The sequence below is a fragment of the Monodelphis domestica genome, chromosome 1, assembly GCF_027887165.1.
Source record: "Monodelphis domestica isolate mMonDom1 chromosome 1, mMonDom1.pri, whole genome shotgun sequence".
NCBI lineage: Eukaryota > Metazoa > Chordata > Mammalia > Didelphimorphia > Didelphidae > Monodelphis > Monodelphis domestica.
This window is the reverse complement of record NC_077227.1, coordinates 294,953,587-294,964,094: the sequence shown is the minus strand read 5'-3', so window position 1 is coordinate 294,964,094 and position 10,508 is coordinate 294,953,587. Positions and strand designations below refer to the sequence as shown.

General features: G+C 36.6%; 1 protein-coding gene across 32 annotated transcripts in view; it reads left to right on the top strand.

The window, feature by feature from the left end:
- The first annotated feature begins 834 nt into the window (after positions 1-834).
- Positions 835-10,508, top strand: part of LRFN5 (leucine rich repeat and fibronectin type III domain containing 5) — a 336,860-nt gene continuing 327,186 nt past the window's right edge. For 14 of the 32 annotated variants that reach the window (XM_056821000.1, XM_056821017.1, XM_056820995.1 and 11 more), the window contains exon 1: positions 1,579-2,911. The gene's annotated coding sequence lies outside the window, so the exon portion shown is untranslated. Of the gene's footprint in view, positions 1,330-1,578; positions 2,912-10,508 lie in introns of those variants that run through there. The other 18 variants (XM_056821065.1, XM_056821061.1, XM_056821060.1 and 15 more) reach the window with 5 other exon arrangements.

Genomic DNA, 10,508 nt, shown 5'->3' with positions numbered 1-10,508 from the left:
AACTCATATTTCTACCATATTTTTTTCCAGTTTATTCTGGTATATTCATTTTGGAGAGCGATCAATCCTTTGTGATCTTGTTGGGGAGAAAAAGAAGGAAAGTCCCAAACCTTGAAGTGTCTCTGAGGTAAAGAAGATAGACTACTTGTTTCGCAATAGTGGAATGATCTGAGAAGGGAATTTCAGCTTTTCTAAAATTCAGTTGAAGGAAGAGTTGGTTCCAGGAAGAGAGGAAGAAAGGGAAAAGCAGAGCTTTTGGAAAAGTTGGGTGGGGGATGGAAAAGTGTCTTCATAGCTTGAAATTAAATGCAGTCCGCCCCTATTCAAGACAAAGCCTCAACTGCTTCGTGTCCATCTTTTCATTCCCTATCTGTTGCTAAACTGCAGTCTGGCCAGAAGCACTTCTAGCATTAAACCTATTTTTCCTCTAGCAGAAAACCTTAGATGACTATCCTAGCTTTGCTACTTTCTTGAAACAAAGTCGAAAATCTGTAAAGTATTAAGATTGGGGAAAAATATTATCAACCCTCTCCAGTTTATAAAAGGGGAAAAAAAAAAAGAAAGCTGGAAGAGAACGTTCGGTGTGCATACTCTTGCAAACCTCTTTTTTTTTCCATCTCAGTTTCCACTCCTTTGTTTCCTTTTGTTGAGGCTTTTCTTCGGCGTTACCCTGGTCCAGTAACATTTCTTTACCAAAGGGCAGTAGCTGTATAATAATTTCGTTACTAAAGAATTGAAAAGAAACAACAGTACATATTCGTTTTACCCTCTCTGTCCCACACTTCAATACGTCCACACCACTGCCACCTAGGAATTTAGAGACTAGAATTTGGCAGTTTTAACACTGCCAGCATGAGGGTGGGAACGGAAAGGTGGGGCACAAACTAAAGAAGGGCTAATGCAGTGGAGATTTGATTTTACTCCTCCCATTTCCACCACTTGGTCACTTGCTTCACCTCCTTTACTGCAGAGAAGATACCGACTTCTGGGACTGAGCTGGGGCTTTTATTTGCAGAGCACACCAATCTGCAAAAAACGTCTTCATGCTTCAGAAAGGAACACAGCTATTCTGGCTGAGACTGCTAAAACTGCAGCTGCTTGAATGCGCCACAGGGAGGAGGATGGCTCGGGAGTTCACCCTAGCAGAGGAAACTAAAGGGAGCATCTTACAGCAAGCTTTCTCTTTTGCCAAGGGCTGGGAAAGCTCTGTTTTAGACACCGATTTTCTTTAGGAACGGAAAAAAAACAAACAAACAAACAAACAAACAAAAAAAAAACAGGAGAGGCGCTGTGTGTGGGAAGGTGTCGAATGATGCAGACAGAACGGAGGTTTGGGAGAATTTTTTTCCTTTTTCTTAGAGAATGTGAATGGCCTCTCTGTAGAGACAGATCATAGGGGATCCTTCTGAGAGTTTGGGGTTACAAAGCCAGCCCACTTATATTTTGAAAGGTCAGGTATATCAGAAAAAAATGAAAGTACAATTGGATGGGGGTGGAGCAGACAAGAAAAACCTTTTGGAAGCCTACAAAAAAAAGGGGGGGGGGAGAAAATAAATCTTTTAATAACCTTCCTTTTGCCTGACCTCCAGTTTCCCCAAATCCTCTGTTTAATATTTCTGACTTTCAATTTATCTTGTGTTTTGTGAACCTATTCCTAGAAAATCTATTTGTCTGTATCTATAGATACTGTTGATTAGACCGTTCCAAAGCAAATCGGTGCTTCTGATAAATGCTTGGATTATGGGGAAACTCAGATGAGGATATCCAAGTCCTTTTGGCGTCACAGATTCTAGTAGCTTCTGTGGAGTCTCTGTCTCTGTGTCTCTGTCTCTGTCTGTCTCTGTCTCTCTGTCTGTCTCTGTCTCTGTCTTTCTCTGTCTCTCTCTGTCCCTCTCGCTCTCGCTCTCGCTCTCTCTCGCTCTCTCTCGCTCTCTCTCGCTCTCTCTCTCTCTCTCTCGCGCTCTCTCTCTCTCTCTCTCTCTCTCTCTCTCTCTCTCTCTCTCTCTCTCTCTCTCTCTCTCTCTCTCTCTCTCTCTCTCTCTCTCTCTCTCTCTCTCTCTCTCTCTCTCTGTTGACAGTTTTCCACCGAGGCTTGAAAGAATATCGCAAGGTCAACTGAGGGTCTTTTGACCCAGTTTGTTTCCTACGTTTATAGACTTATGTGGTTTATTTAGAAAGACGTACGTTCTTTTTCACGGAAATTGCTGCCAAAAGTTCAGCCATTTTTAAACGGAGGTCTTAAATATCTCATTTAAGACTGCTTTTATAAACAGATATACACGTTTCTCTTTCCCACCCCTCGCCTCCCAAATGTTCCTGGCTCTAGTCTTAGGCGGATTTAAGTTGGCCTCCTACTAGAAGGAAACGTGACCGAAATGTTATGTATTCCAGACGCTTGATTTTGCTGTGCACGGAAGAGGATTGTGCAGAGGAGTCAGTAGTGCTTCCTCCCTCCCTCCTCTATGCAGTTCTATGCTCCGTGAGCGCGCCTGTGTGTATGAGAGTGTATGTGAGAGTGTGTGCGCGCGCTCCTGTGTATGTGTGTGTGTGCATGTGAGTGTGTGCGTGCATGCGTGTGTGAGCGTGCTTGTGCAGCCGCCCTTCTTGGCCTGCTCCCTAGATGCTGAACCACTAGTTTCCTTGGGGCTATCTGTCCGGATTACCACCCAACCCAACCTGAAGGCAGCAGAGACGGCAGCAGGCGGCTGCTGCAGCGGCGGGCGGCGGCGGCAGAGACAGCTGCAGTTCTTTCCCTTCCTTAGGATGCGGGTGCTGAGCTATGGAAAAGGACAGAGAACTGACCGGCAATACTCGAGGCAAACGCTGAAAACCACCTGGAACCACCTTGCTGTTATTATACCTAAGGAAAGAAAGTACTATTACCATCCTCTTTCTCCCCTAGAGGCATCAGGTAATAAGAAAACCACTACCCTTGTCCATTTCCCCTTATGATTTTGTTTCCAGTGTCTTATCTGCATTGCAGGCTATTTTATTTATTAATGTTTTTATATTTGCTAGGAATGGCTGGAATGCCCAAAGGAGCCAGATTTATTATATACGAATAACATAATTTCTGTTACATGGAAAATCATTCTATATATGATCATTTAACCTATCTGCAAAAGCAAAGGAAAGACGGTTAAGCTCCACCCTAAATGCTGTTTTAGAGAACTAAGCATGTTGTACCTGCAAAAGATTGAAATAGGGTTTTTTAATTCAGGGTAAACTAATTCGATTATAAAGATATGAATGCCATGGCCAGTTTGGGCATAAAAATATATAGATGGGGACAGCATCAATGAGATGTTTGATTTCTGTCCTATTTTTGCCAAATAACCCTTTAACACTTATCTGATGTGTCTTTCTCTGTATGTGTTGTGTGTGTGCTGAAGAGCTCAACAAGATCCCTATTAGTTGAGAATTATAATTTGAACATTTTGATTTGAAATTGAATTTTGAGGTAACTTGTCTTTCAGGAAGGTACTAGAATTTAATAATAGAATTTGTATATGTGGTATATAGGAGATATGTATTGAAATTATATATATATGTCTATGCACACATAAGGATTTGGTCTTACTATCCTTTCAAATGGTATTAAATTAATAGATTTCATAAAGGACAGAAATTGTGTTTTTATTTTGATGGCTCTTTGCAACTAATGATTTTCATGGAGTAGTTTTACCGACAGGAATAACATGTTAGGTCTAGAGGTAGCAGAAGTGATTTTTAATTTATATCATTAATTAATATTTATTAATTTACAAAACCTCCTCTTTTCTTTTCCATATTTTGTCCTATTCTCTTCTCTTCCCACCTTCCCCCACCCTCCTAGCCAGGCTCCACCTGAAAATCTCACTAGCTCCTTTTGGGCAATAGGATTATCAAGATAAAGCACTTCAAAAGTAGCCTCATCAATGTTTTATTCAGTAGTGAAGAAGATCATCTGAATAATTCAGTAGAGTAATATTCATTTGTCTCTATTTCCCAGCTGGCTGACTAACTAGAGCGAAAGATCTGGCCAGGCCTGTTCACAGGGTACAGAGCTGTGTCTTGAACAAGTTCTCTGGTTTTCCTTTTTTAACAAAAGCTTCTTCTTAAGTATAGTGGTGGTAGCCTATATTCATTCAGCATGCTGTGTTCCATAGATAATCCCTACAACGGCATTTACAGACTGTGGAATGGTTTCTGCTGTTTGCTGCTGGAGAACCTATTTCCATTAGGCTGCTGCTATAGCTCTCATAGATTGGTGGTGCTATAGTGCTATTTATGCAGTTTTCATTGGGGATGGGGTTTTGTTACTATCCTAATGGTTCTGACAACTTCTTAAGGCTGGAGAACTCAGCCATCCACTGGCAAACTGCAAGGCCAACATAATACCAGATTCCAAAAAGAGAAGGAAAGGTGGAATGCAGTTGTACCTTGCAGTATTCTCTTGAGTATTCTAGGCTACATCCTTTCTGTATCTGATCCTCTATCTTCCCTTTTCTTGTCCTTTAAACATGAATATTCAGGAATCTGGATAATAATAAGCAGAAAAAATGACTAGTGACCCTTACCCCTTGAAGAAGTAGTTTTTTAGAAAAAAAACAGGTGATTTTCTTTCAGAGAAAAAAAAAGAATTTCTGAGTATAATAAGGGCTGTTCTCTGAAGGGAAAGGTAGAGAGAAAAGTAGGGCAACACTAAGAAATTTCATAGGACTTTTGAGTTGGAATATGCTTGAGAAGATCATCTGGTCCATCCTTCTCATTTTGCAATCTAGTTTTACTTGGTCTCTGACTCAATGATCATATCTATGATATTTTCTCTATATTATGCTTCTTCAATGTAGTAAATCAGAATATATCTATATTCTCCATATTTTTCACCATAGATAATAGAATCAGTAGGAACAGGTTTTATATGTTGGATAATTGTCCAGTTCATCTGGAATCTCTCTGAAGTATGTCTAAAGAAAGGATTTCTTATTTAGGTATTTGCAAACCTGGAACATAGTTTTACTGATTCACTTTCTATTTTTCCTCTAATCATTTCTGATTCAAACATCATATTTACATGTTTCTGATAAATTTTTTCCTTGTAATTTCCATGTGATTATATTGCCATTGTCTAGAAATCAAAGGAACTATGTAGGTAGGCATGATCAGAAGCCTAAGCAGTAACACCAGATTAGCCTTTTCTCAGTATTACATTTGGATGCCATTTGGATGTGATTTACTGATACATATTGAAGTCTGGAGTCATGGAATCTGAAGTCATGGAGTTATGAGTTTTGGGGCCTTTTTTCAGGTGTGGTTCCATTGCACTCTATTCAGCCAGTGGTAAATGATAAAAAAAAATAAAATGACACATATGAAAATACATGGTTGGTATATACACATATCTTTATTTTTATTTATTTATTATTTGCTCTTGCTGCATTTGATGCTATGGTGTCCTGAATCTCAATTGAATCTTTCATGGCCTGTAGTGGTCAAGAGATTATTAATAGGAGATTGTATACAAATTTACAAATGTAAATATACATATTTGTATACATATACAAATCATCTCATCTCTACTCTGGCTAGCATCTCAGCCTTTCCCCTACTGTCAGTCCCTAACAATATCCACCTCTTTTTTCAGTGATCATGTATTTTCTTATGACATCAGAATGCAAGTTCTTTGAGGGCAGGGACTATCATGCTTGCTTGTATAGCACATGCTCTGGGAATACTACCCCAATTCCATTTCTACCTTGTAGGAGGGATTTCATGGTGTAGTTATTACTTTTCCCCTCAAAATTCTAAAGGATGATGGATTATTGTTTTGTTTTGTTTTTCCTCTTCTGATATAGCCTGTGAGCCCTTATTGTTGTTGTGCTTTGTCTCCTGGTTACTAGTCAATACCAGTTAGTCAATCTAATTTAATTAGCTTTTAGAATGTAATATCTTACTGAGGTGGAATAGTAGGAATAATTAGTACAAAATATCTCTCCCAAAGTTTGGGATTAATGCTCTCATAACTACATTAAATATCTGGGGGAAGCTGATAAAGGGGGTGACTCACTGATCCAGTTTGCCAGGAGATCTTGCTTTCCTTTTGTGAGATACTCATGAACACCCCCCTCTCCTCCCCCTCACCCCCCGGAGAAAGTTATTCCTTTCTCCTAGTCTCTTTCAATACCCTTTCCCCATGTGTCTAGTTTATCTTCAGCAACTGAGGCAAACTCAGTTGTTGCTATTCCAGGGACACTGCTGAGATTCCAGTGAGCAATGTAAATCTTTAAAACTTCCAAAGTTTAACAAGTATCCATCTGGTCAAGGAATAGGTGAAGAAGCTAAGGAGCTTTAATTAAAATTAAAAGAGATAAAGCCTTATCTCTTTCCCTCAAGGCAGTGGTTGAGATGACTCTCTCTGGTAATGGCCACATGGTATGGACAAATTTCTCCAGAACACTTTCTGATATACCTGACTGAAATACATTTGATTAGTTGACTCAGTGGAGATGTCTAGGTCTTGTTTACAATGAATGCATATTTCTTACTGATTCTTATGATGGTTTCACCTAATAAAGGTATCAGGACTAGAGTATTTTATAAATTAATTTAAGTGGGGTGGAGTAATTGATTAACTCAAGGGAGTTTACATCTTTACTCTTATTTTTGTATATTCAGGTCTAACCATATAGTAAGCAGTTATAAGTTATCTATGATATCTATGTGTGTATCTATATAGACACACACATATATATGTACACCTATATTATAAAGGAGTCCCAAGTAAAAGAAGTACTTTTAGTATGGCATATATGTGAAAAGTGGTTTCCTTTTTGATTTGATAGTTGTGCTGAGTTTCCTAGTGTCTTGTTTTGGTTTTTACTGTAATTTGGTTGGAATAAGCAGCATGGAAACAACAATAAATAAGTCATACTCTAAAACCAATCATTGCATATCAGTGGAGTTTGCTAAAAACCCTAAATATGCAAAATTTTCTAACTGGAGTTTTTTTGAAAGTAGGGAAAATAATTTTTGAAGTAATTTCAATGTTTTTATTTTCTCTTTGGGTAAAAACATAATGTATTTGTATTAGTCTTGTAAATTTTGTAGGTGGTATAAGTTCCAAAGTCAAATGTTTTATAGGCTAGTAAAATATGAAAGATATAGACTGTTTTTGGATGAAGAAATTAAAGATATATCTATATATTATATATAAAGAGAAATGGAAATAAAAATAACTCTGAGATATCATCTCATACCCATAAGATTGGCTGATGTTAAAAGGACAAAATGATAATTGTTGAAGGCTATATGGAAAGCTGGAAACACTAACATACTGTTGGTGGAACAGCAAGTATATCCAATCACTTTGGGGAAGAGTCTGGAATTATACCCAGAGAGTTTTAGAACTATGACCCAATATAATTAGTACCTTTAGTACCCTTAGACCCAATATAACTAGTACCGGGTCTGTTTCCCAAGGTGATCAAGGGAAAAGGAAAAGAACCTATAGGTTCTAAAACATTTATAACAGCTCTCTTTGTGGGGGCAATGAGATGAAAATTGAGGGAATGACTTAACAAATTGTGGCATGATTTTAATGGAATACTACTGTTCTGTAAGAAATGATGAACAGGTTAATTAAAAAAATATGGAAGGTCCTGGGTGAAATTATGAAAAGAAAATGAGTATAACCAAGAAAACATTATATATAGCAACAGAAATAAAGCCTTAAAAATGTAATCACTAATTCTGATATAATCTAAGCAATATACTTTTTTTTTTTTTTGCTAACTCTTGCCCTGGTGGAGGGAGAGTAGATAGAAAGTTGGCTTTGAAGCCTGGAAGACTTGAGTTCAAGTCCTATATCAGATCCATAATGGATATGTGAACTGCTCTAGGTCAGTTAGTTTCTCAGTCCTCTAAAACTCAGTCATGTAAAAGGTGCCAATATGAAATAATATAGGGATTTTTATTCATCTTGGGACTCCCAATACAATGAAATCCCAGGTGTAGTCACCATCCTTATTTGCTGAGAGACGTGTATATGCCCATCACTTATATGGAAGAATCCAGTTGTGTGGCTATTTTGTAATTTTAGATTCCTTTAGTTTATATCTTTCTTCACATTTGTACAGTTTCCCAATAATTAAGATTATTCTAAGCATAAGATAGAAATTACAAAACCTAGTTAGACCTACTTAGACTCATTATTTCATTTCTTTGATCTTTAATTTCTTTTCATTTACAGTTGAGATAGTAAATGTGTAGTAGTGTAATGAAGACAGACTTTAGGATCAGGAAGACCTGTGTTCAAGTACTGTTGGATACATACTGGCTATGCAGGATTTTGGGCAAGAAGCCATTCAGTCTTTAACTGTCCAAAGTAACTTTTAAAAACTGTACATAGTTTGCCGAATAGTTATAAGTATGCAGGGATCGAGTGGATTTCCTAAACTGAAAAAAAAATCATACTGATACTATTACTAGTACTCAACTCACAATTATAGAATACTTTAAGGTTAGGAAAGTGCTTTCCTCATAATATGGCATATTATGCTCATTTTACTTACTATTTAAAACCATTGGGAATATGCTATAGAAGTTTTAGTAAACTTACAAAAAATTTCCATGAGTAATTTTTTAAAAAAGAATTATTGAAGCTAATTGAGATTTTTTTCTAAATTCTCTGGCATATTAATAACCTCAAACTTAGTGTATCTAATTTCCAGGCCTATCATTTAAGTCTTCATGTTTTCTCTCATTGTTTGCAGTTTGTTGTTTCTTTGGACTTTTTTTCTGTTTGATTGCTTTTCTTTTTGTATTTTTCATTATTTCTTAATCTCATTCCTTTTTCATGTACTTAATCCTTATTTAATTTGCACATCTGATTTTCTACTTTGTTCAAGAGAGCAGCATGAAACAGGAGAAAAAGGTTATAGATATAGATGAATAAAGTTTAATTCTACAGTAGATTTTTCCATTAGGTATAATCTTTCACCAGTTAGTCAGTAAACATCAATTGATTGCCTTCATTGTGCCCGGTATTATGCACCAAGGATAAAAAGAAAGGCAAAAGAAAGTCTTTGCTCTCAAGGAGCCCACAGTTTAATGGGGAAGATAAATGAAAATACCTATATATAAACTATATATATAATAAATTAGAAATAATTAGCTATAGGATATAAATAGAAAATAATTAAATATTTTTTGATGGAGTTTAATGATACCACTACCAGTTGTGCATTATAACAAATGAGTATTTATTAGAATTTATTAGAATTTCACTTTATTTCACACAGAAAATGGTAACACCCAATATAGGCAAATATATAAAATTATACATGTCTAAAAACGTGTATTTTAAAGAAGGTACTAGCATTGAGAGGTATTAGGAAAGGCTCCTTGAAGAAGATGGAATTTTAGCTGGGACTTGAAGGAAATTTGGGAAGCTAGGAGGCGGAAAGGTAGATAAAGAATATTCCATACATGAGGGACATCTACTGAAAATACCAGAAATCTGGAAATGGAGTCTTGAAGACTGGAAGGTGGCAAGAGAGAATATTATGAAGGATTTTGAATGTCAAAAAGGTTTAGGATATTATATTTGATCCTGGAAGGTAATAGAGAACCATTGTAATTGACTAATAGGAGTGATATGGTAAGACCTGAAATTTAGGGAAATAGTTTTTCAATATTCAATTTCATCCTCCACAATTGAGTGGAGGATAGAATGGAATGGGGGAGAGTCTTATGGCAGACTATTGCAACCAGGAGGCTATTGTAATAATCTAGGTATGAGGTGATAAGGATCTGTACCAGTGTGGCAGCAGTATCAGAAAAGAGAAGTAGATATATTCAAGATATATTATGAAGGTAAAATAAAGACAACTACACAAGATTAGATATAAAGTATGAGAAAGAGTGAGGACTCAAGAATGACACTTAGATTGTGAGGCTGGTATCTTGAGGATAGTGGTATCCTTGATTGTAATTAGGAAGTTAGGAACAGGGAAGGGATCTAGGGGAAAGATTAGTTCAGTTTTGGACAGTTTGAGTTTTAACTGTTTATGGACCAGCAAGTTCCTGATGTACAACAGGCAACTGGAACTGTTAAATTCCAACCTTACATTCAGATAGGTTAGGGTTAGATAAGAGTTGAGGATTACCATAGAAATGATAATATAATCCATAAGAATTGGTAAAATCACCAAGTAAAATGATAATCTGGTTGAAGATCTAGCAAAGAAGACAAAAGATAATCAGACAGATAAGGAGGAGGAAAACTATGAGAAAATTGTTTCTTAAAATGCTAGAGAAAAGAAACTATCAAGGAGAAAAGGATGATAGACAGTGACAAAGACTATGGTGTTAAAAAAGAATGAAGATTGAGAAAAGACCATTAAGATATTATTAATTACTTTGTAGAGAGCAGTTTTTTTATTGACTATATCTTATTCTCATATAAGAATGTAAGTAGTATATACTTGTTTAGTCCATTCTGATTGCTTGGTCATATTTACTTTCTT